Source organism: Felis catus, chromosome X (assembly GCF_018350175.1).
Source record: "Felis catus isolate Fca126 chromosome X, F.catus_Fca126_mat1.0, whole genome shotgun sequence".
NCBI classification, from domain to species: domain Eukaryota; kingdom Metazoa; phylum Chordata; class Mammalia; order Carnivora; family Felidae; genus Felis; species Felis catus.
The window spans coordinates 110,524,564-110,545,515 of NC_058386.1; positions in this window are offsets into that span (position 1 = coordinate 110,524,564).

Sequence of the window (20,952 nt, forward strand, 5' to 3'; positions counted from 1 at the left end):
CCCGTTTCCAGCTCATGACCGGGGGGAATGCTGGCTCTCCACAGGCGTGCCGTGAGGCTAGTTAGATGCGGTAGTGCAGGTGACACAGGACGGTGTGGCCTGGGACCTAGCAAGGGCTCCGTGAACATTAGTTGATGCTGAAAGAAATGAATGTTTTGAGAACTTAGGTGCATGGCCGGTAAGTGGCAGAGAATTAAAATGAGGTCTGTCTGATTCTTGCTACGGTGTCATGAAGAAGCTCAGCTGTTTTCCTCTGATTCACCGGAACTCCTTGGTTTCTGGTTGGGTGATGTTTGAGCTGCTTGGTAAACCCATCAGGAAGCCCAGCTGGCAGCCAGGAAGGAAGGCCCCGGGAGCTCACACACTTTTCTTTTTTCTTTCTTTCTTTTTTTTAATCTATTTTTAGAGAGGGAGTGCGGGAGGGGCAGAGAGAGACGGAATCCCAAGCAGGCTCCACACTGTCAGCGCGGAGCCCAGCGCGGGGCTTGAACTCCCGAGCTGTGACATCATGACCTGAGCCGAAACCAAGAGTCAGACGCTCCACCCACCGAGCCACCCAGGCGCCCCTCGTGCACTTTTCTCATAAGAGTTCTCAGCCCTTACTTCACCCGCTTTTCGGGCATACGCTTCTAATCATTTTGTTTCTTTAACCAATTTACAACAGGTTACGTGTAGTCCGTTCATAAGATGACAGAAGGGACGCACCATGGGAGCATCAGTAATTTCTGGAATAACGGTCTGTCAAAGTAGAGGAAGAGCACCAACGGCAAAAAAGCTAAAGCCTTCTGGGGTCGCTTAGTCATTTAGAGGAGCAGATGGGCATACAGGGCACGCGTCAGTAGTCCTCGGCTGCACTTTCGTTACAGCCTCGTATAATAAGGGAGGTGCATGAGGAGAGGAAAGTGAAATGTCATTTGCTTGATTTTAGGAGATACGGGAACATGGAGTCTGTTTTAGGAATATTCCCACGGGGCGCCTGGGCGGCTCAGTCGGATGAGCCTCCGACTCTTGGTTTCAGCTCAGGTCACGCTCCTGCCGTTCATGAGTTCGTGCTGTGCTGACAGCACGGAGCCTGCTTGGGATTCTGTCTCTCTCTCTCTCTCTCTCTCTCTCTCTCTCTGTCTCTCAAAAGAAAGAAACTCAAAACTAAACAAACCAAAGGAACATTCCCATCCAAGGCAACGTTGGTGCTTAAGGAAGGGGTAAGCATCTCTCTTCCTTGGAAGATTCACGTGCACCTTATTCACTTCACTGCAGCCTCGCTGCCATTCTCTCAGTTCCTCAGACCTGCCGGTCCCCCCACCTTGCCTCAGGGCCTCCGTTACTGCTGTTCCTTCTGCCTGCCACTCCGTTCCCCCAGATCAGCCGGGCTGGCTCACGTACCACCCCAGTGGACCCTTCCCCGGTCTCCTCCAACAGCCTCAAAGTCGCCCTCTGCCACATTCCGTTTCACTTGCCTCGTGGCCCTCAGCACTGTCGGGCTGGGGAGGAAACAGTCCAGGCGGATGCGGTCTCGGCGTAAGTGAGACCGGCGCCACGCGGCTGCCCGCATCCCCAGTCCCACAGGATGACACAAGGGCTAGTTGCCCTGTCGTGGAGGAGCCGCCTCCACGCCCCACTAAATGCTTTTCTAGCTGGCAGCTCTGTCCCCACTCGGGAGGCCAGGTGACAGGTCCCATGGCTTAGCCCGAAGCCGGGGGCGGGGGAGGGATGAGAAACTGCCGCATGGCACAACCCCGCAACACGAGGTGGGTGACAGCCTGGGCACGGCTCCTCGCAAGGCAGCGCACCTTACTTCCTTCCTGGGAGGGTCACTGGGGTCGGATAGCGGTTGATTTTACGTGGCCTACGTGGTGACATCTGTGGCAGAGGGGTTCCCTTAGAAGCACCTGCCGATCGATCTTTCTCTGCTTCCTGCCTGGCTTCCCTAATAGACCTTGGGCCTGTGAGGGCAGGACCTCACCGGTCTTTTCCCCGCCGCATTTCCAACACCTGCCTGGCTACTACAGTGCTGAGTATTTGTTGAATAAGTGATAGGAGCTCAAAAAGCAAACTATTGAAAAATTATATCTGAATCACCTAGAATTAGAAGCAAAATGCTCAACATTTCAGGGTGAGCAAAAAAACCCAAGAAACAGGGGCGCCTGGGTGGCGCAGTCGGTTAAGCGTCCGACTTCAGCCAGGTCACGATCTCGCGGTCCGTGAGGTTGAGCCCCGCGTCGGGCTCTGGGCTGATGGCTCAGAGCCTGGAGCCTGTTTCCGATTCTGTGTCTCCCTCTCTCTCTGCCCCTCCCCCATTCATGCTCTGTCTCTCTCTGTCCCAAAAATAAATAAACGTTGAAAAAAAAAATTAAAAAAAAAAAAAAAACAAACCCAAGAAACAAAAAATTCTGTTTCTTGTTAATACCAGCTAATACTGAATGATTACCATATGGAATGGAGTCATACTAAGTAAGCACTGTTGAATCTCTATGATACCCCATGAGGCAGATTGTTTTGTGTTTTTAAAAGATGTTTATTCATTTATTTTGAGACAGAGAGAGAGTGTGCGCGTGCATGCACGCAAGCAGGGGAGGGGTGGAGAGAGCATCCCAAGCACGCTTGTGCTGTCAGCACAGAACCAGACTGAGTCCCCATCGCACAAACCTGGAGATCACGACCTGATCCCTTATCAGGTCAGATGCTTAAGCGACAGCCATCCAGGCGCCCCGAGGCAGATGTTTTTTGATCGTCCCGATTTTGCAGATGAAGAAATGCAGGCCCAGAGTGGTTGCGTAATTTGCCCAGGATCACACAGCCAGAGGGGGCAGATAAGGAATTTGAACCCAGGCAGAACCAGTTCTTATTCCAGAACCTGCCCTCTTAGTTCATTGCCACTTAACCGTTAATGCCCAGCTTTTATGTGCAAACGAATACACTGACAGCATAGAGAAAAATATTAAGCTCATTGAAGGTAATAACTCCAAATGACTTGAACACTAAGCAGCTTTTTGAGGTTACAGCCGATCACTAGGAATGTAAACTGGCTTCCTCCAGCGCTAGGAACCCTTTTCAAAGACAGTTACGGAGTTCTTCCAACGTGGTCTTCAAGTTGTTCTGCTGGCTCCTTTTACGATCCCATGGGCAGCTTCAGACAAAATAACTTCCTGGCATGAAGGATTGTGTGTGTGCTCTTTGCCATTTTTAAATGTGAATTTTATAGATACTTCAAACCACTTGAAAGAGTAATGACTTTTTTTTAATGGTTTTTCATTATTATTTGTAACTTCAAGCATTACTGGCAAAAACTGCCAGATTCTTTCAAGTTTTCTCGTTACACGATCTGGGTGCACTTCACAGCGAGCCTCGTCGTTGTGACTCATGACCGAAGTGACTTTCAACCTTGGTGGCTTTACAGCGAAGCTCCCTTGCCCGACATTTTTTTCTCTCTCCTTCATTACGACGACCTTTGCGAGCTACGGTTCAGTTATATTGCCCACGGCTTCCCCTGGAGCCCCGGGCCAGAATCGGCCGTCACCTCAAGGAGCCCCGGCTGGTGTTGAGGAACGGCGTTAGACACCAGGTTGCGGCAGTGAGGTGTCCTCACTACCGCTGGGGTGTCCCTGCCTCCGGGTCCTCCTAGTGGGCAGAGCTAGAAGACGAAGCATGCACACTCACACACGTGTCTATGTTTGTATCCGTCTAACGTGTGAAAATGAGTTCCCACTGGTGTCTGCTCTAATCCACACGGCAGGATTCATTCTAGCCCTCTCCTTCCCTTCCTTGTGAACCTTTTGCTTTGGGAGAATCTGGCTCAATTCAGTACCCTGTCCAACCCCAGGATCGTAAAAGTGGTTACATGCGCCCGCAACAGATTTACCTAACAAGAGCCCAGTGTCTGGGCGCAGATCGCTTCGTCGCAAGCCTTACAGCATCCGGTTGAAATACTGTTGCCCGGAGTTATTTTCTTCTGCCTCCCTTTCGGCGTGGCTGTGTTATTCACCTGTGCGGCAGTTTGATTTGGCTGTTAGTGTCTTTTGTTTAGGCCCCCGTATCCTAGTTGCAGTTCGTTCCGAGGGTTGGAACGTAATAAGAGAGCAGTCCAGAAAGGTCTACTCAGATGTACTTTGTTCCCTCCCCACCCCCACCGTCCACGTTGCTTCGTTCCTGTTCGCGGCAGACCCTCCAGGTAGGCACTCTCGTTCCCACCATTTTCTTAGATGAGGGGATTGAGCCCCACAGATGTAAGGAAGGTGTCCAAGGTGACGTCTTGGAACATAACCGGTCCTCCTAAACTGGGATCTGCCCCCAGGACCGACGTTTGTGCCACACCTCTTCCTTAAAATTGTCCGGTCCCTCCTCAGACTGGGTCTCCCTGAAGCTCTGCGTGTCTGAAGTCACCTTTCTGTTAACTGTTGGAACCCTTTCTCGAGTTACTCAGGTGTGGTCAAAGTCCCCAAGGGGCCACCCGGCCTTTGGTTAGAACCTGGGGGAAGATGTTGCCTTCAGTTGATCCCACCCTCCCCATTTTCAAACTGTGTTCGCGTGTGTCACGGGCAAATTTGGAAATCGACCAATTGCTTTCAAAGGCCACGGAGCCCTCCTAGAAAACAGTTGTGTCTCAGGCTCTGTGCTGGGCATTTCGGGGATAGAGCGGAATGCAGCCGGTCCCTGCCCTTGAAGGGCTTAAGGTCTAGGAGGGGAGAGGGGTCAAGTATACGGGTGTTGTCATGCAAGGCAAGGCTCCATTGTGCTGGAAGGGGAGGGCGCACACAACGTAACCCGGGTTCAAAGAAAACCCAGAAAGAGGAGGGGACGGCAGGCGGCATTCTGAAAGAAGCTTCAGGGACAAGCAACATTTCACATGCAACGTGGGAGGAAGGGAAAGGTTTGGATAGGTACATAGAGAGGAAGGGAAACTGGGGAACAGTTTGCAGCCACAGGGTCTCTGAGCAGAGGCACGGGTCAAAAAAAAAAAAAAAAATCACAGGGCAGCGTGGGAAATGGCGAGAAGGCTATTTTGGCCGTGGCAGAAAGGATGTAGAAGGGAGCGATAGGAGAGAAAGCCAGAGAGGTGGATTGGGGTCCTCTTAAGGGCTGTGAGTCTGTTAGGATGTTCTAGACTTCCAGTCAGATGGCCCAGGCTCAAACTGGCTTAGACAATAAGGAGGCGTCTTGGCCATGGGACTGGGAAGCCCAGGGGTAGCTCAAGCCTGATCAGTTTGATCCACTGCTCCGTTCTGATGCCAACCCACGTGGTCGCCATCCCATACTCCGCTGTCTGTCCTGCCAGCTTCATCCTCGGCCCTCCCGCCGTCAGATGGCATCAGCTGAGTGCGAGCTTCGTGGAGAATGGCTCTCTGGGTCAACTTGCTTTTAGAAGTGGTGACGAATCCCTCCTTGGGTCTCACTAGACAGAATGGGCTCAAATGTCCACTTCTTAACCAGTCACTGGCGGTTGGGGGTGGGATCGCCCTTTGCCCCATCAGACCCACTTCCGGAGCTAAGAGTATAGAGTGCATTTCCCTCGAGACCCATAGAACAAAATCAGAACTTGGCAAAGAGGAAGTAAAGTAACGGGGAATTGGTGCTGGGGAGGCAACCAACAACCTCTGTGGCCTCAAGTGCCAAGAAAGGAGTCTTGTGCTCGTTAAGTGAAAACTGGGGAATGTGGAAAGGTTTTAAGTTTGATAAAGTAAAAATATTCCTGTTTTTCAGGGCATCTAAGATACTATCCATTGTTTGTCTAGCGGGACAAACAACTTGGTTTCTTCCACAAATAAATTGCAAAGAAGAGCACGAAAGGGGAAACCTATAAGGAGAGACTTAAAGAAATATCAACCAGTAGCAACATATGGACCTCATTTATATCCCGACTCGAGTAAACTTTAAAATACACATCTCTGGGGCGCCTGGGTGGCTCAGTCGGTTATGTGTCCGACTTCGGCTCAGGTCGTGATCTCACAGTTCGTGGGTTCGAGCCCCGTGTCCGGCTCTGTGCTGACAGCTTGGAGCCTGGAGCCTGCTTCCGATTTTGTGTCTCCTTCTCTCTCTGCCCCTCCCCTGCTTGCACTCTGTCTCGCTCTCTGTCTCTCAAAAATAAACATTAAAAAAAATTTAAAATACACATCTCTGACATGAGACGATTGGCAATGTGAACACTGACTTGAACATACGTTGATACCAAGGAATTATTGTGGTTTTTAAAATGTGGAATAATATGTTGTGGTTATGGCAAAAAAAAAAAAAAAAGAGTCCTATCTTTTAGAAATACATGCTGAATTATTTACAGATGAAAATGGTTTGATGTCTGGGATTTATCTCAAAATAATACAGGAGTCAGGAGAAATAGGTAGGGTCATGACTACAAGATTGGTTATGAGCTGATAATCGCTGAAGCTGGGTGATGGGTACATGCGGAGTTCATGATGCCATTCTATCTTTTTCTGTGTTTGAAATTTTTCATCATGAGTTGTTTTTAAGAAAGGAAGAAAAGGGGGTGCCTGGCCGGCTCAGTCAGTGGACCATGCGACTCTTGATCTCGGGGTTGTGAGTTCAAGCCCCACGTTGGGTGAAGAGATTCCTTAAAAATAAAATCTTTCAAAAAAGGAAGAAAAACAACTTATCAGGATAAGCCTAAGTGAGAAGGTGGACTGGGCTTTGCCACCATCTGGCATTAAGAATACTAAAAACCATATTATCCAGGGACTGTGACAGAATAAAGGTGGCTAAAAATTCTTTCTAACCTTGCTCTTAAGAGGTGGAGCAAACTCCCCTCTCCTGGAATCCAGGCTGGCCTTAGAGAGTTGCTCGACAATTGGTGGCAGAGGTGATAATTCAAGGACTATTGAGGCTAAGTCATAAGAAGCCTTGTAAGCCTTCTTTGGCTCTCTTAGAACACTCTGGAAGACTTGAGCTACCATACGAGAAATTTGACCACCCGGAGTCGGTCATTTGGGAAGCTTCCAATAAGGAGTCCCAGCTGTACTCAGTCTTTTACCCAACCCCACCAAGTCTCCAGACTTGAGTGGAGCCCACACGGACCTTCCAGACCAGCCCGTCTGCTATGTGAAATAAAAGAATCACCCGCTGAACCCTGCCTGAATTCCTGACCCATAAAATCATGAGATATAATTAAATGGTTGATCCTTCAAGTCACTATGTTTTGAGAAAGTTTTTGAGGCAGCAAAAGGTGGCCAGAACAGAGCCACCTATCTAAGTGACAGGTGGTCACTTAGGGATAATGTCACGAAGGGATAATAAACATGGAAGTCAGGATAGTGTTTCCTGGGGGAGGGAGGTGTAGGGAGGAAGAGGTGGGATGACACGGGGAAGAACACGGGGCCTCATGCTGAGGTTGGGTGATGTGGGTTCTCAACTGGGCATTTTTATTTTGCCCGCGCTTTACAATACCGTAGGTATTGTAAATATCACGTGATAAAAAATATCACATGATAAATATCACATGATAAAAAAGACTTTTTTAAAAGGTCTCAAGCAAGCACGGGGAAATGTTAAAATTTGTTAAAGCTGAGTGGTGGGTACACAGCCATCTGCATTGTGATTCTCTGTGCTTTATATTTGAAGGGATTCTCTGGACATCTGACGTATAATTAGACTATTGTAAGATTGATTAATGGGGCTTCTCCAAGGACGGAAAAGAAAAAACAACATGTGATATGTGTGTATGTGAGTGTAGAAAAAGAGGCCGAAGTTCAGTTCCCGAAATCGTAATGATTATTATCTCAGGGAGGTTCTCGTGTGTCTCTTGTGGTAACATACATGGGCCATAAAATTGACCATTTTCAACATGTTAAAGTGTACAATTCAGTGGCTTTAAGTACATCTGCCTTGTGAGGCAACTATCACTACTCTCTATCCCTAGAACCTTTTCATCTTCCGAAATCGACACTCCACGCTACTACACAGTAATCCCCCAGCCCCGCCCCCCACCCCACCCCCCACCCCCGCCTCTGGAAGCCATCATTCTACTTTCTGCCCTGCGAATGTGACTGCTCTACGTGGTTGAATGTAAGTGGAATCATACAACATCTGTCCCTTTGGAACCGGCCTTTCACTTCGCGTGATGTCTGCAAGATTCAGCCATGTTGTAGCAGGTGCCAGAATCTATCCATTCGTCCGTCGATGAAGCCCAGAACCCCCAATGTGACTGTACTGAGATGATGTCAGAGGATGGGGCCCTAGTCTGATAGGACTGGTGTCCTCGTAAGAAAAGGAAGAGACACCAAGGATGTGTGAAAAGGCCACGTGACGACGTGGCAAGAAGGAGGCCATCTACAAGCCGTGAGGAGAGGTCGCAAGAGAAACTGACCCTGCTGGCACCTTGGTCCCAGACTCCAGCCTCCAGAGCTGTGAGGAAATAAATCTCTTGTTTAAGCCCCCCCAGTCGGTAGTCTTTCGTTATGGCGGCCCTAGCAAATGAGTACATTTGGGTTGCTTCCACAGTTTGGCTATTGTGAACAAGGCTGCTGTGAACACGCGTGTACAAATATCTATGGGAGTCTGCTTTCAACTCTCTTGGGTATGTATCGAGAAGGGGAATTGCTGAATCATACGATAATTCCATGTTTAATTTTTTGGAGAACTGTCATGCTGTCTTCCACAGTGACTACACCATTTAGCATTCCCACCGGCAGTGCACAAGGGTTCCAGTCTCTCCACGTCCTCATCAACACTTGTCATTGTCTCTTTTCTTTTTTTTAATATGTACAAAAATTTTAAGTAAACTCAACCCCCAACGTGGGGCTCGAACTCACAACACAGATCAAGAGCCGCATGCTCTTCCAACTGAGCCAGCCAGGCGCCCCCTGATTTCTTGATAATGGCCATCCTGGTGGGTATGAAGTGGTATCTCATTGTGGGTTTCTTGTTTTGTTTTGTTTTGTCTTTTTTTTTTTTAAGTGTATTTATTTTTTGAGAGAGAGAAAGACAGAGGGTGAGCAGGGGAGGGGCAGAGAGAGAAGGAGACACAGAATCTGAGGCAGGTTCCAGGTTCCAAGCTGTCAGCACAGAGCACAACTGGTGGCCTGAACTCACCGAGCTGTGAGATGGTGACCCGAGCTGAAGTCGGAGTAAGCCACCCAGGCACTCCTGTTTTGTCTTTAAGTAGGCTCCTTACCCCATGTGGGGCTTAAACTCATGACCCTGAGATCAAGAGTCTGAGCCAGCGAGGTGCCCCTCATTGTGGTTTTTTGTTTTGCATTTCTCTAAAGATTGGTGATATTGAGCATCTTTTCATGTGTTTATTAGCTTTTTATTTATTCAAAAAAATTTTTTAATGTTTATTTATTTTTGAGAGAAAGAGAGAGACAGAGACAGAGCACGAGCAAGGGAGGGGCAGAGAGAGAAAGTGACACAGAATCCGAAGCAGGCTCCAGGCTCTGAGCTGTCAGCACAGAGCCCGACATGAGGCTCAAACTCATGAACCGCAAGATCATGACCTGAGCCGAAGTCAGACATCTAACCGACTGAGCCACCCAGGCGCCCTATTTATTTATTTTTAAATGTTTATTTATTTTTGGAAGAGAGAGAATGCGCATGAGTGGGGCAGGTGCAGAGAAAGAGGGAGGCCAAGGATCCAAAGCAGGCTCTGTGCTCACAGCAGAGAACCCAATGCGGGGTTCAAACTCGAGAACCATGAGATTGTGACCCAAGCCAAAGTCTGATGCTTAACCAACTGAGCCACCCAGGTGCGCCTCGTTATTTAAATGTATGCCTTCTTTGGAGAAATGTCTATTCAAGTGCTTTGCCCATTTTCTAATCAGGTCGTTTGCTTGGTTCTTGAACTTTTATGTATATATTTAAATGTGTATCCTCAGAAAACATGAAATTATTTTTGATGAAACTAAAACAGAGAAAGGGGATTATTTTTAAAAGGAAGCTAATGCACTCTGATTTTTTTTCGTATCTTTTCAACCATTATGATTTTTCTATCATTCTGATTATATCAAAAAGAAAGCCTCGGGGCGCCTGGGTGGCTCAGTCGGTTAAGCCTCCGACTTCGGCTCAGGTCATGATCTCGCGGTCCGTGAGTTCGAGCCCCGCATCAGGCTCTGTGCTGACAGCTCAGAGCCTGGAGCCTGTTTCAAATTCTGTGTCTCCCTCTCTCTCTGACCCTCCCCCATTCATGCTGTCTCTCCCTGTCTCAAAAATAAATAAACGTTAAAAAAAATTAAAAAAAAAAAAAGAAAGCCTCAATTTGTGCTATGGTTTTTAATGTTCTCTGAGTTTCAAAAATGTGGGAAATACAGAAACGTAGAAGGTAAGTCATCCAAATACAATTGTAAGCGCACAGTGTTTTTTATCCTAATTGTAATCACATTTTATATATTACCATGACTTCTTGCTTTTGCGTGTGTGTGTCACACACATTTCCAGGCTACTGCATGAGAAGACCAACACTTCCTCTCAACCTCTCTGGGCCTCAGTTTCCATTGAGAGTCCACTTCCAATAACATGGGGTAGGTAGCAAATAATTCTTTAAAAAATTTTTTTTAATGTTAATTTATTTTTGAGAGAGAGAGAGAGAGAGAGAAAGAGTACAAGTGAGGGACAGACAGAGAGAGAGGGAGACACAGAATCCTAAGCAGTTCCAGGCTCTGAGCTGTCAGCACAGAGCCCGACACGGGGCTCGAACCCACGAACTGCGAGATCATGACCTGAGCCGAAGTCAGACGCTTAACTGGCTGAGCCACCCAGGCGCCCCTAAATGGTAATTCTTAATACAACTGCTGCCCAAATTTTATTGCCAGTCTTCTTAACACCTGTATGCTATTTTAAAAACAGTAACTGTTTCAAAATCAAAATAGCCCTTTATTTCCCTGTGTGTGGTCTCTGGAAGGCCCTGGCTTAAAGCAGTCCCTTTCACAGCCCTGCCTAGACGGCTGAAAACTTCCACGGTAGGATGTACATTTGAACCATACACCCAATGCTGAGAATGTTCTTTAAAAACTAACCCAATGGGGCGCCTGGGTGGCTCCATCGGTTGAGTGTGCAACTCTTGATTTTGGCTCAGGCTGTGATCCCAGAGTCGTGGGATCGAGCCCTGCATCAGGCTCCACACTGAGTGTGGAGCCTGCTTAAGATTCTCTCTCTCTCTCTCTCTCTCTCTCTCTCTCTCTCTCTCTCTGTGACCCTATCTTCAGCTTGCACTCTCTGTCTTAAAAAATTAACCAAAGTTATTCATTTTTTAGTCAGAATAGCTTTATCATTTTTTCCTGGTTGTAGAAGGTATACAGTCTCAATGTAAAATACATACATATGATAGGTTAAGTTTAAAGGAAGAAAGTGAAAATCTCCAGGGAAATCCATCCCAGAGAGAACCACAATTTAAAAGTTGGTGGACATACTTCCTGACTTTTCTCTCTGCATATACATTTGTGTTTTCTTAAATGATAGGACTTTTAAAACAGAAATAGTATATATTCTCAAGAGCCTTCTTAATGTAAGAATAGCTATCACAGTATGAAAACTCAGTTTGTTGTTACTGTGGCTCTGGCACTTTATTTTTATTATAATTTAAAAAAGGTTTTTGGGGGGGCACCTGGGTGGCTCAGTCGCTTAAGCGTCCGACTTCAGCTCAGGTCATGATCTTGCGGTCCATGAGTTCAAGCCCTGCATCGGGCTCTGTGCTGACAGCTCGGAGCCTGGAGCCTGCTTCAAATGCTGTGTCTCCCACTCTCTCTGCCCCTCCCCCATTCATGCTCTGTCTCTCTCGATCTCAAAAAATGAATAAATTTTAAATTTTTAAAAAAATTTTTAAGCAAGCTCTAGACCCAACGAAGGGCTTGAACTCATGTCCCCAAGACAAAGAGTCACATGCTCTACCGACTGAGCCAGCCAGACACCCCTGTGGCTATGGTGCTTTAAAAGACACCTTTGGGTTTTTAAGGTCTGGGACCTCCTTACCATCCAGAGAGTGAACAAGTGGTGTGTTGTTGAAAGACTGGGGATTGGGGTGCCTGGGTGGCTCAGTCGGTTGGGCGTCCGACTTCAGCTCAGGTCGTGATCTCACAGTTCGTGGCTTCGGGCCCCGCATCGGGCTCTGTGCTGACAGCTCGGAGCCTGGAGCCTGTTTCGGATTCGGTGTCTCCCTCTCTCTCTGCCCCTCCCCTGTTCACGCTCTGCCTCTGTCTCAAGAATAAGTAAAAACATCAAAAAAAATTAAAAAAAAAAAAAAAAGAAAGACTGGGGATCTTTGCTGGCAATGGCTTCAGAAACCATTTGGCTCTACTGGGAGGGAAAAGAATGAGTGCATTATGGGTGGGAGGGATGAGAAAGTGGGCGGGAGCCTGTGGGGAGACTGGAAGAGGAGGCCTGGGATTCAGGTGTCCGGTACCATTCTTCAACGCGCTCCCGTCTTCACTTGGTGACCCAGAAAGTGCTGGGTCCAGTCAATAGGGGCAGAGCTCGAGTCTAGAGCACTATCTATCTGCCCAGGAGCATGTGAGCCTGAGGAAGTCCCTCCAGCACCATAATCCAAGAATAGCAGGACCACACAGACTGCCCACCTTGTGAGTGTGGCCATTACTTTTGCTAACTGTCCTGTTGTCTTGTGAGTGCGAAAATCACTTTGTCGGGGTCTCGAAACGTCCCCAGGTCATTCACTGCCCTCAGGCTTTCAGGGAACCACTGTTCATGGAGAGGAGCGATGGAGGGAAGCTCTCAGAGCCTTATTCAGAGGACAAACAAGGATAAGGGAGGGGACATCCCTTTTACAATAAAAATGTGACCTCCTAAATACCTATTGAATGTGTCTGCTTTTCTCGAGCTCTTCGCTGCCATCCGAAATCAGGCCCATCATCTTCTCCCGAGCTCTGGCTTTGGCTGTCCACCTGCATTTTTATTGTCTCATCTGTTTTAAGGACATGAGACCGGGAAGACTCTAAAAGACGAGGTAGAGTGCCATAAACACAAGGATGTGGGAGGATGAGAACTGGCCGGGGAGTCAGGGCACGTAGCCCATTCCCTGCCATTCATCTCCTTGTGGCCTTGGAGAGGTCCCTTCCTAGTTTCAAATTTCTCCTTCTGTAAGAAGGGGGTAGGACAGTGAATTCTATTCAGCAGTGCTCTCATCCGAAAGGGTGTGGGCAGGACAGAGTTGCAGGCACCTTGGCTCCTTCACCGTCTTGCCCAGCCCCAGTCCTAACCAACCCTACACAAGCATAATGGTTATTAGCTGGTAAGTGACCTGCCTATTTCTTCTGCAGAGGGCGATAATGGAATTCAGAATATCTTCAATATAGTATTCATAATGTCCTGCATTCAATCAAAAATACTACATACACAAAGAAGCAAAAAAAAAAAAAAGGGTCTCATTATCAAGATAAAAAAAAGTGACTGGAAACAACCTGAGGGAGCCCAGATGCTCTAAGTAACAGAAAGAGATCACGGCACTTACAAATACGGTCAAAGAATGTTAAGGAAACTAGGGTTTTAATGAGTGAACAGATAAGGAATCCTAGCAGAAAAACAAAACCCCGGGGAAAAAAGGGCAATTCTAGAACTGAAAAGTACAAGTAACATAAAAGATTCACTTGATGGGCTTAAAATAGAAAAGAAATAGTAGAAGAAACAGTAGTTAAACTTAAAGGCAACCAAGAGAAATAACCCCATCTGAAAGATTAAAAAAAAGAAGAAAAATGACCATAGTTTTAGGGCCCTGTCAGACAATATGAAATGATATAATGTAGGTGTAATTGGAGTCTTCGGGAATAATGAGTGAGAGTCAGGCAGGAAGCATTTGAAAGCATTTGAAAATGTCCCAGATTAATAAAAACCACCAACAACAACATTGATTTACAGTTTCAAGAAGCTCAGTGAACCCCAGCTAGGCATATCATAGTCAAATGCTAAAACCCAAATATAAAAAAATAATCCCGAAATGACATATAGGGAAGCAAGGATAAGATTTCTTGCTGACCTGAGAAACGACAGAGGTCAGAAGAGAATGAAACAACTTTGTTAAGCTGGGGAAAGAAAGAAAGCCTGTCAACTCGGAATTCTGCATCCATCCAAAATTGGCCTTCACAAATGAGTGGGAAACGGCTTCAGATAAGCCAAGGGTGAGAAAATGTGTCCCTAGCAGACCTTCATTACAAGAAGCCATTGAAGGCGGTCCCTCAGACCGAAAAGAAATAAGGCCAGAAGGAAAGCCAGGTATGCAAGAAGGTATGTAGAGTGCTGGAAATAGCAAGTAAGTGACCTGATTTTACAATTTTGAAGATTTTCCATTGACTTGCCTCTACCCCTCTGTCTCTCTCTCTCGTTTGTTCAAATCCCTGGCTAAGTGGTCTCATAGTGTCCACTAACCTTGTAAACCAGCTTTCAACTCAGTTGATAACCTATCAGTTCTACTTTTTTCCCTCTTGGGAAACAACCTTCTTGAAGCCTTCCACCCCCCGCTCCGGTCTGAACGTGTAGCTCTCAAGGTCTAGTGCACGGGTTTTATGCTGGCATCTCCTCCACTATGACCTTGGGAACTGCCTTTGTACCTCTCCTGTGTTGTGCCCCTATTTGATGGATCCCATATCTTTGTCTTAATTGGTTTCCTCTCACGTTCTGGTTTCTTTCTCTTTTAATCTGTGTCCCGTTGTATAGTTTTCCGATTCCTGCCACAATTGTAAATCTTGACATTTTCTTCTCGAACAAAATAAGCAGCATTGTTTTGCAGTCGTGCTTGAAAATTCTGGTATTTGAGGTTCTTCTGCATTTATTTCTACTGGCTGTTATTTCTACTGGTTCTTCATCGTAGTGTCTTAAATTTTTATGTGTCTTTGTGTTGGACATTTGGTCTTAGTTTAAAGAAACAACTTGAAGACTAAGATATTGTTGTTCCTCCAAAGAAGATTTTGATTTGTTTTCCCTAGGTGCCTGGGGCTCCCAGCTATCTGAAATAAACTTAACCTGATTCCAGGGTATGAGACTTTCTGAGTTACACAGATGAATGGAAGACAGGCATGTGAGACATGATTTACATCCAATTCATCCTTACTCCTAGGGCACCATTTCTCAGGATGTAGTCCAAGGCAGGCGATGGTTTACCAGACTTTTTATTCTGGCCTGAACCTGGACTCTGACTTTTGATCCCTGTCCCTGGGAGTCCACCAGAAGTACCTGATCTCTTGGCTGCTTCTTCTTGATTAGAAAAATCTCCCTGAGCCAAAGTGACCCAAAGAGCTGGTCTTATCTCACTGGGTTGTTGTCCTCTCCTGGGTCTTGACTCACTACTTTCTCACTAAAATTATTGTGTTCACCATCTTTGATGTTTTCAGCAGGAGTGTTGGTCCCCATTGCCTAGTCTGCCATTTACAGAAGTGACGTCTCTCTCTTCTACATTTTGGCGGCATGCATCCTCCAGTAGCTTCCTGAGAAAAAGTGCCCAAGAGTTAATTTTTGAGGCCTTGTATGTTTGAAAATTCTATCCTCACAATTGTTGGCTTGGCTGGATCTGGAACTCTAGGTTGGATATGAATTTTAATATTGAATGCATTCCTTCCTTGTATTCTAGCGGCGAGTATTTCCCTTGAAAAATCCAAAGCCATTCTGATTTCTGGTCCTTTTCATCTAATCTCTTGTTTTTCCCCTGGAAGCTCTTAAATCTTCTCTTTATCCTTGTATTTGAAGTTTTCATGATGACGTTGCTTTGAGCTGGGTTATTTTCACTCACTGTGCTGGGCACACTGTATTCTTCCAGACTGGAAACTCATGTCTTTCAGCTCTGGGTATTTTCATGTAATATTTTTTGGATAATCTCCTCTCCACGCACCCCCCCCCCCCATTTTGTTTTAATTTTCCTGCTCTCTTTCTAGAATGTCTATCTAATATTTGTCTCCTGGACCAATTCCGTAATGTCCTTTTTCTTTTTGGTCCTATTTTCCCACTTTTTGCCTTTTTGTTCTGCTCTTTGAGAGCCGTCCTAAACTTTTAATTCGCAAGAGTTCTTTCTTGTTCTCTAAATGCTCCTGCTTGATGAATTAGGTCTCCAAGGATATTGTGGATTGTTAAGCATTCTGCAGTGTGCATTATTTCCTTTTCATTTGAGTTTCTTTTTTCCTATTTGTTTCTTTTAATGTTAGAAGCTTTTTACTAGTGTCTTGGCCAGAACCAGGACGAGGTACACCTAGGGTACAAAATTTCAGGAAGCACTCCCTTCTCAGGCTCATCCAAATGCAGGGTCAGCACATGAGGGCGAACACCTCCTAAAATTGTGCACGCTGGGCACCTTGCCTTACTCTAGTCCCCACTGTGGACCCTGATCCATATTTAAGGATGAGAAATGAACATACTCATTACGGATGAGTCTCATTAAGGATGAGAAATGACCCATGCCACAGAAGCTCCGTGGCATGGGTCAGGCCTGTCCACTGGCTGCACTCTAGAATGCCTGGACCAGGACACAGACATTTGACTATGGCATCTTCACATGGACAGCATCTTAATTTGGGTTTTCTGAAAAGTGGAGGCTGAGAAAAGGGTTTGAGAGAAGGTAGTTTATTTGGGCATTGGTCTCCGAAATTTGGAGTCAAGGAGCTGAGAGAGTGACACGGGGCAAGAGAGAAAGCCAATATCAGTGTGTGCATGACTGAGGTCATCCCCGTGGAAAAAACATGGGTTTTATTTCCCCTAGCTCTTCCCCTAGTCCTTAGAAGGACTCAGAGGTTGGGGCACCTGGGTGGTTCAGTCCGTTAAGCATCCAACTCTTGATTTCAGCTCAGGTCATGGTCTCACAGTTCATGAGTTTGAACCCTGCACCGGGCTCTGCAATGATGGTGCAAAGCCTGCTTGGGATTCTGGTTCTCCTTCTCTCTGACTCTCCCCCGTTTGTGCTCTCTCTCTCTCTCTCTCTCTCTCAAAATAAAGAAATAAACTTAAAAAAAAGAAGCACCCAGAGGCCTCCCAGAATTGACCACCAAGAACAAGAAGCTGGAGCATTTATTTATTTGTTTTTTTAATACAGTTAGAGGCTTAATCGTACGTTTACTTATTTACTTATTTATTGATTTACTTTTAATTTACATCCAAATTAGTTAGCATACAGTGCAATAATGATTTCAGGAGTAGATTCCAGTGATTCATCGCCTACGTATAACACCCAGTGCTCATCCCCACAAGTGTCTTCCTTAATGCCCCTTACCCTTTTGGCCCATCCCCCCACCCACAGCCCCTCCAGCAACCCTCAGTCTGTTCTCTGTATTTAAGAGGTTCTTATGTTGTGTGCCCTTCCCTGTTTTTATATTATTTTTGCTTTCCTTCCCTTACATTCATCTGTTTTGTATCTTAAATTCCATATATGAGTGAAGTCATATGGTATTTGTCTTTCTCTGACTGACTTATATCACTTAGCATAATCCCCTCCAGCTCCATCCACGTAGTGGCAAATGGCAAGGTTTCCTTCTTTTTGATTGCCGAGTAATACTCCACTATATATATATATATATATATATATATATATATATATATATACACCACAACTTCTTTATCCATTCATCCATCGATGGACTTTTGGGCTCTTTCCATACTTTGGCTATTGCCGATAGTGCTTAAGACATGCGCAATGGTTGGGGCGCCTGCGTGGCTCAGTTGGTTAAGCATCTGACTCTTGGTTTTGGCTCAGATCATGATCTCATGGTTCGTGGGTTCGAGCCCCACGTTGGGCTCTGTACTGACAGTGCAGAGCCTGCTTGGGATTTTCTGTCTATCTCTCCTTCTGTGTCTGCCCCTCTCATGTGCTCTCTCTCTTCTCTCTCAAAATACATAAACTTTAAAAAAGAGAAAGAAACTCTCAACGGTTCCAATGTCTCCGTATCTGGCCAACACTTGTTGTTTTCCGGGTTGTTTTCGTAGTAGCCATCTTAATGAGTGTGACGTAAATTTATTTTTAAGTATAATTGTGTCTCTCTATGGTCAACAAAAGCCATTTTCACTCGCCAGAAATAAAAAGAAAGGAAAAATGAGCACATAGTGCTAAATACATTGGTCTTCTCCTCTACTAACCACCCTCCCACCCACCAGTAGTATCATACTCTATGAACTCAGGGCGCAGCAGTACAGGGTCCTCTGTTCCCTCCACCTGCTGTTCCCTTTCCCTGCCTCACATTTGGTTGTAGGGCTTAAATAGCATGGCCCACTTAGGCTACACAAAGCACTAGACCAACACCGGTGGGAGGGAGTGTCCTGCTTGTCAATTGCTAGCTACCTAAGCACCTCAAAACATTGTCTCTTAGAACAACAGCGATCATTTGTTTTGCTCAGGAATCTGCGATTTGGCCGGGATGGCTTGTGATATCCGAGGACTGGGCAGGGATGACCCTGAACCACGGGGGGGCTGCAACAGTAATGGGCCCCCTGGGCCTCTGTGTCCCTCCTTATGGGGGTCTCAGGGCCTTTCCACGGCATCTGCCCACATGGCTTCTCCGGCACGGAGTCCTCAGAGTAGTTGGACTTCTACGTAGAAGCTCGGGGCTCCAAGAGACCCGGCTGGAAGCTGTTGAGGCCACTTCTGCCACATGGGGTAACAAGTCACTGAGGCCAACCCGGACTCGAGGGGAGGGAACCCAGACCCCGTACCCCAGGGGGAGGAGCGTCAAATAATCCGTGGCCATCATTAGCCCGGCAAAGAGAGACTTGCTAGGCACGGGTGTTCTCCACTCTGAAGACTGTGAGTGTCCTAGGCAGACAGAGCACCCCACTGCGGTGGCAGGACGAAGCCATGACTCTGGGGGCCCAAAACGCCCGTCCTGCGGCAGCTCGCCCCGTCTGTTTGGCTCCCGACCCATTCACGACTGCCTTTGATTTCTTTCCGCTCCTGGGCCGGGCCCGTGTGCCTTTCCAGTCTCTGTGGGGCCAACCGTGCTGTTTTACGTGCCCGTGGCATGAAATGGATGGGGGCAATACGTGCATCTTGTGACAGGCTGCACTGTGGCTCTAATGCTTTGTGTGCTGGAGAGCGCGTGGGAGCCGGCCGCAGTCGAGCAGGCAAGACTTTCCGGAGCTCGGCAAGGAAAGTTGTTCCTTGCATGTTCAGTTCCAAGCGACAGAGCACGGCATTGCAGTATACCGCTGTTTGGCTTTTATACATATTTTGTCCTAGGTCGGGAGCCGCTTCAACTTGGCTGTGTCAACGGCCCCTTTGGTACTCTCCAGATAAGTAGGTGACAGTATATTTTATCATAAGACACTTTGGAGAGTGAAGGAAGATGCTGTGAAATAACGACGCTAAAATCGGCCTAAGCTCAGACTGGCCCCGGGAAAAGGACTTCAGATCCCCTTATCTCTGAGCTGTCTCCACCATCAGTCCCTCAACCAACCTGGGTTGAGCACGCCCTCTGCTGTGTCAGGCACAGGGCTAGGCTCCCGGGGTGGGGGGGGGGGTGGTGGTAAAGGGGAGCCTGGTTCTTGCCCTCAGGCAGCTTGCTACTGAATCGCACGACGCACACCTGAAAAAAATCCACTTCTGGGGCGCCTGGGTGGCTCAGCCGGTTAAGCGGCCGACTTCGGCTCGGGTCATGATCTCGCGGTCCGTGAGTTCGAGCCCCGCGTAGGTCTCTGTGCTGACAGCTCGGAGCCTGGAGCCTGTTTCAGATTCTGTGTCGCCCTCTCTCTGACCCTCCCCCGTTCATGCTCTGTCTCTCTCTGTCTCAAAAATGAATAAACGTTTAAAAAAATTAAAAAAAAAATCCACTTCTGTGAGCAGGTGCCCGGACATGGGTGTGGCAGAAACTCCGAGGAGGTTCGGCATGGCGGGGGTGGGGGGCCGTCCGGGGAGCCTTCTGGAGAAGGAAGCACCCGGAATGGCTCCTAGAGGTGCAGTGGGTCGGAGCAGGGAGAGAGCAGCCCAGCTGGGAGCTCCTAAGGGCCTTCCCTCCAGCTAATATGTCCCCGCCAGTGGCGGGTGCTGCACGTACAGATGAGCGTCCGGGCAGCAAACGGGCAAAGCGCTGGAAAATGGTGCAGGCGGGGGAAGGCTGAACCGAACCACCCGTGAAGGTGAGGGTGGGAGCACCGCAAGAGCGGGGCCTGGAGCACTTCCTGGAAGCATTTTGTCTTCCAAGTTGAGTTTCCTCCCGGGAAGCTTGACTCATGAGGGTACTTTAAAAATGGAGCAAGTCAGAGTCCCGGCCACTCCAGCCCTTTCAAAGTCCCTGTTTCCAACCCGGTCTGCCTCAAATCCAGAGGGCTGTGAAAGATCACGTGATTCCCCTGCTCCAGAAACTTCAGACTTTCCCTTGTTTATAGTATAGACTCTCTCTCTCTCTCTCTGATCCTTATCCTAGCTTGTAAATTCTGAGATCTGGCAGGCAGCATTGTTTTCCGTTGCAAATGACAGAAGCACAACGCACCCTAGAATGTAAACTCCATGGAAGCAGGCACTCAGTAAGCACTTGGTGAGTGAATAAGTGAAACCAGCTATTAAAAAAGGGACAAAGGGCGCCAGGGTGGCTGTTGGTAAAGCGTCCGACTCTTGACTGTGTCTCGGGTCATGATCTCATGGTCTGTGAGTTCCAGCCCCACCACGGGCTCTGCGCTGACAGCATGGAGCCTGGTTGGGATTCTCTCTCTACCGCCCCCCCCCCCCGCCCCTCCCCTGCTCACACACGTGCACGCGCGTGCTTTCTCTCTCCAAATATACTTAAAAAAAAGACTTTAACAAGATAAATAAATAAAGGCACAGTATGTGCTCCGGACCTGGGTCGAGGGACTCAAGGCGTCGTTTCCCTCAATCTCCGTCTTGTGTTTCTATGTGTTTCTATGTACACATCATCCTCATTCTCTCCTGCTGAAGGTGAGCTTCCTCCCAGTGATGGACACGGTCAAGCGGGGTGAGTAGGGGCGTAGCCACATAGAGCTCCAAGCTTAGAAACTGCAGAAGAAGAAACGACTCTCTCCATTTCATGATAAAAAAAAAAAAAAAAAAATCCCAGGGAAGTAGTCTCATTGGTGAGGCTGGGAGCT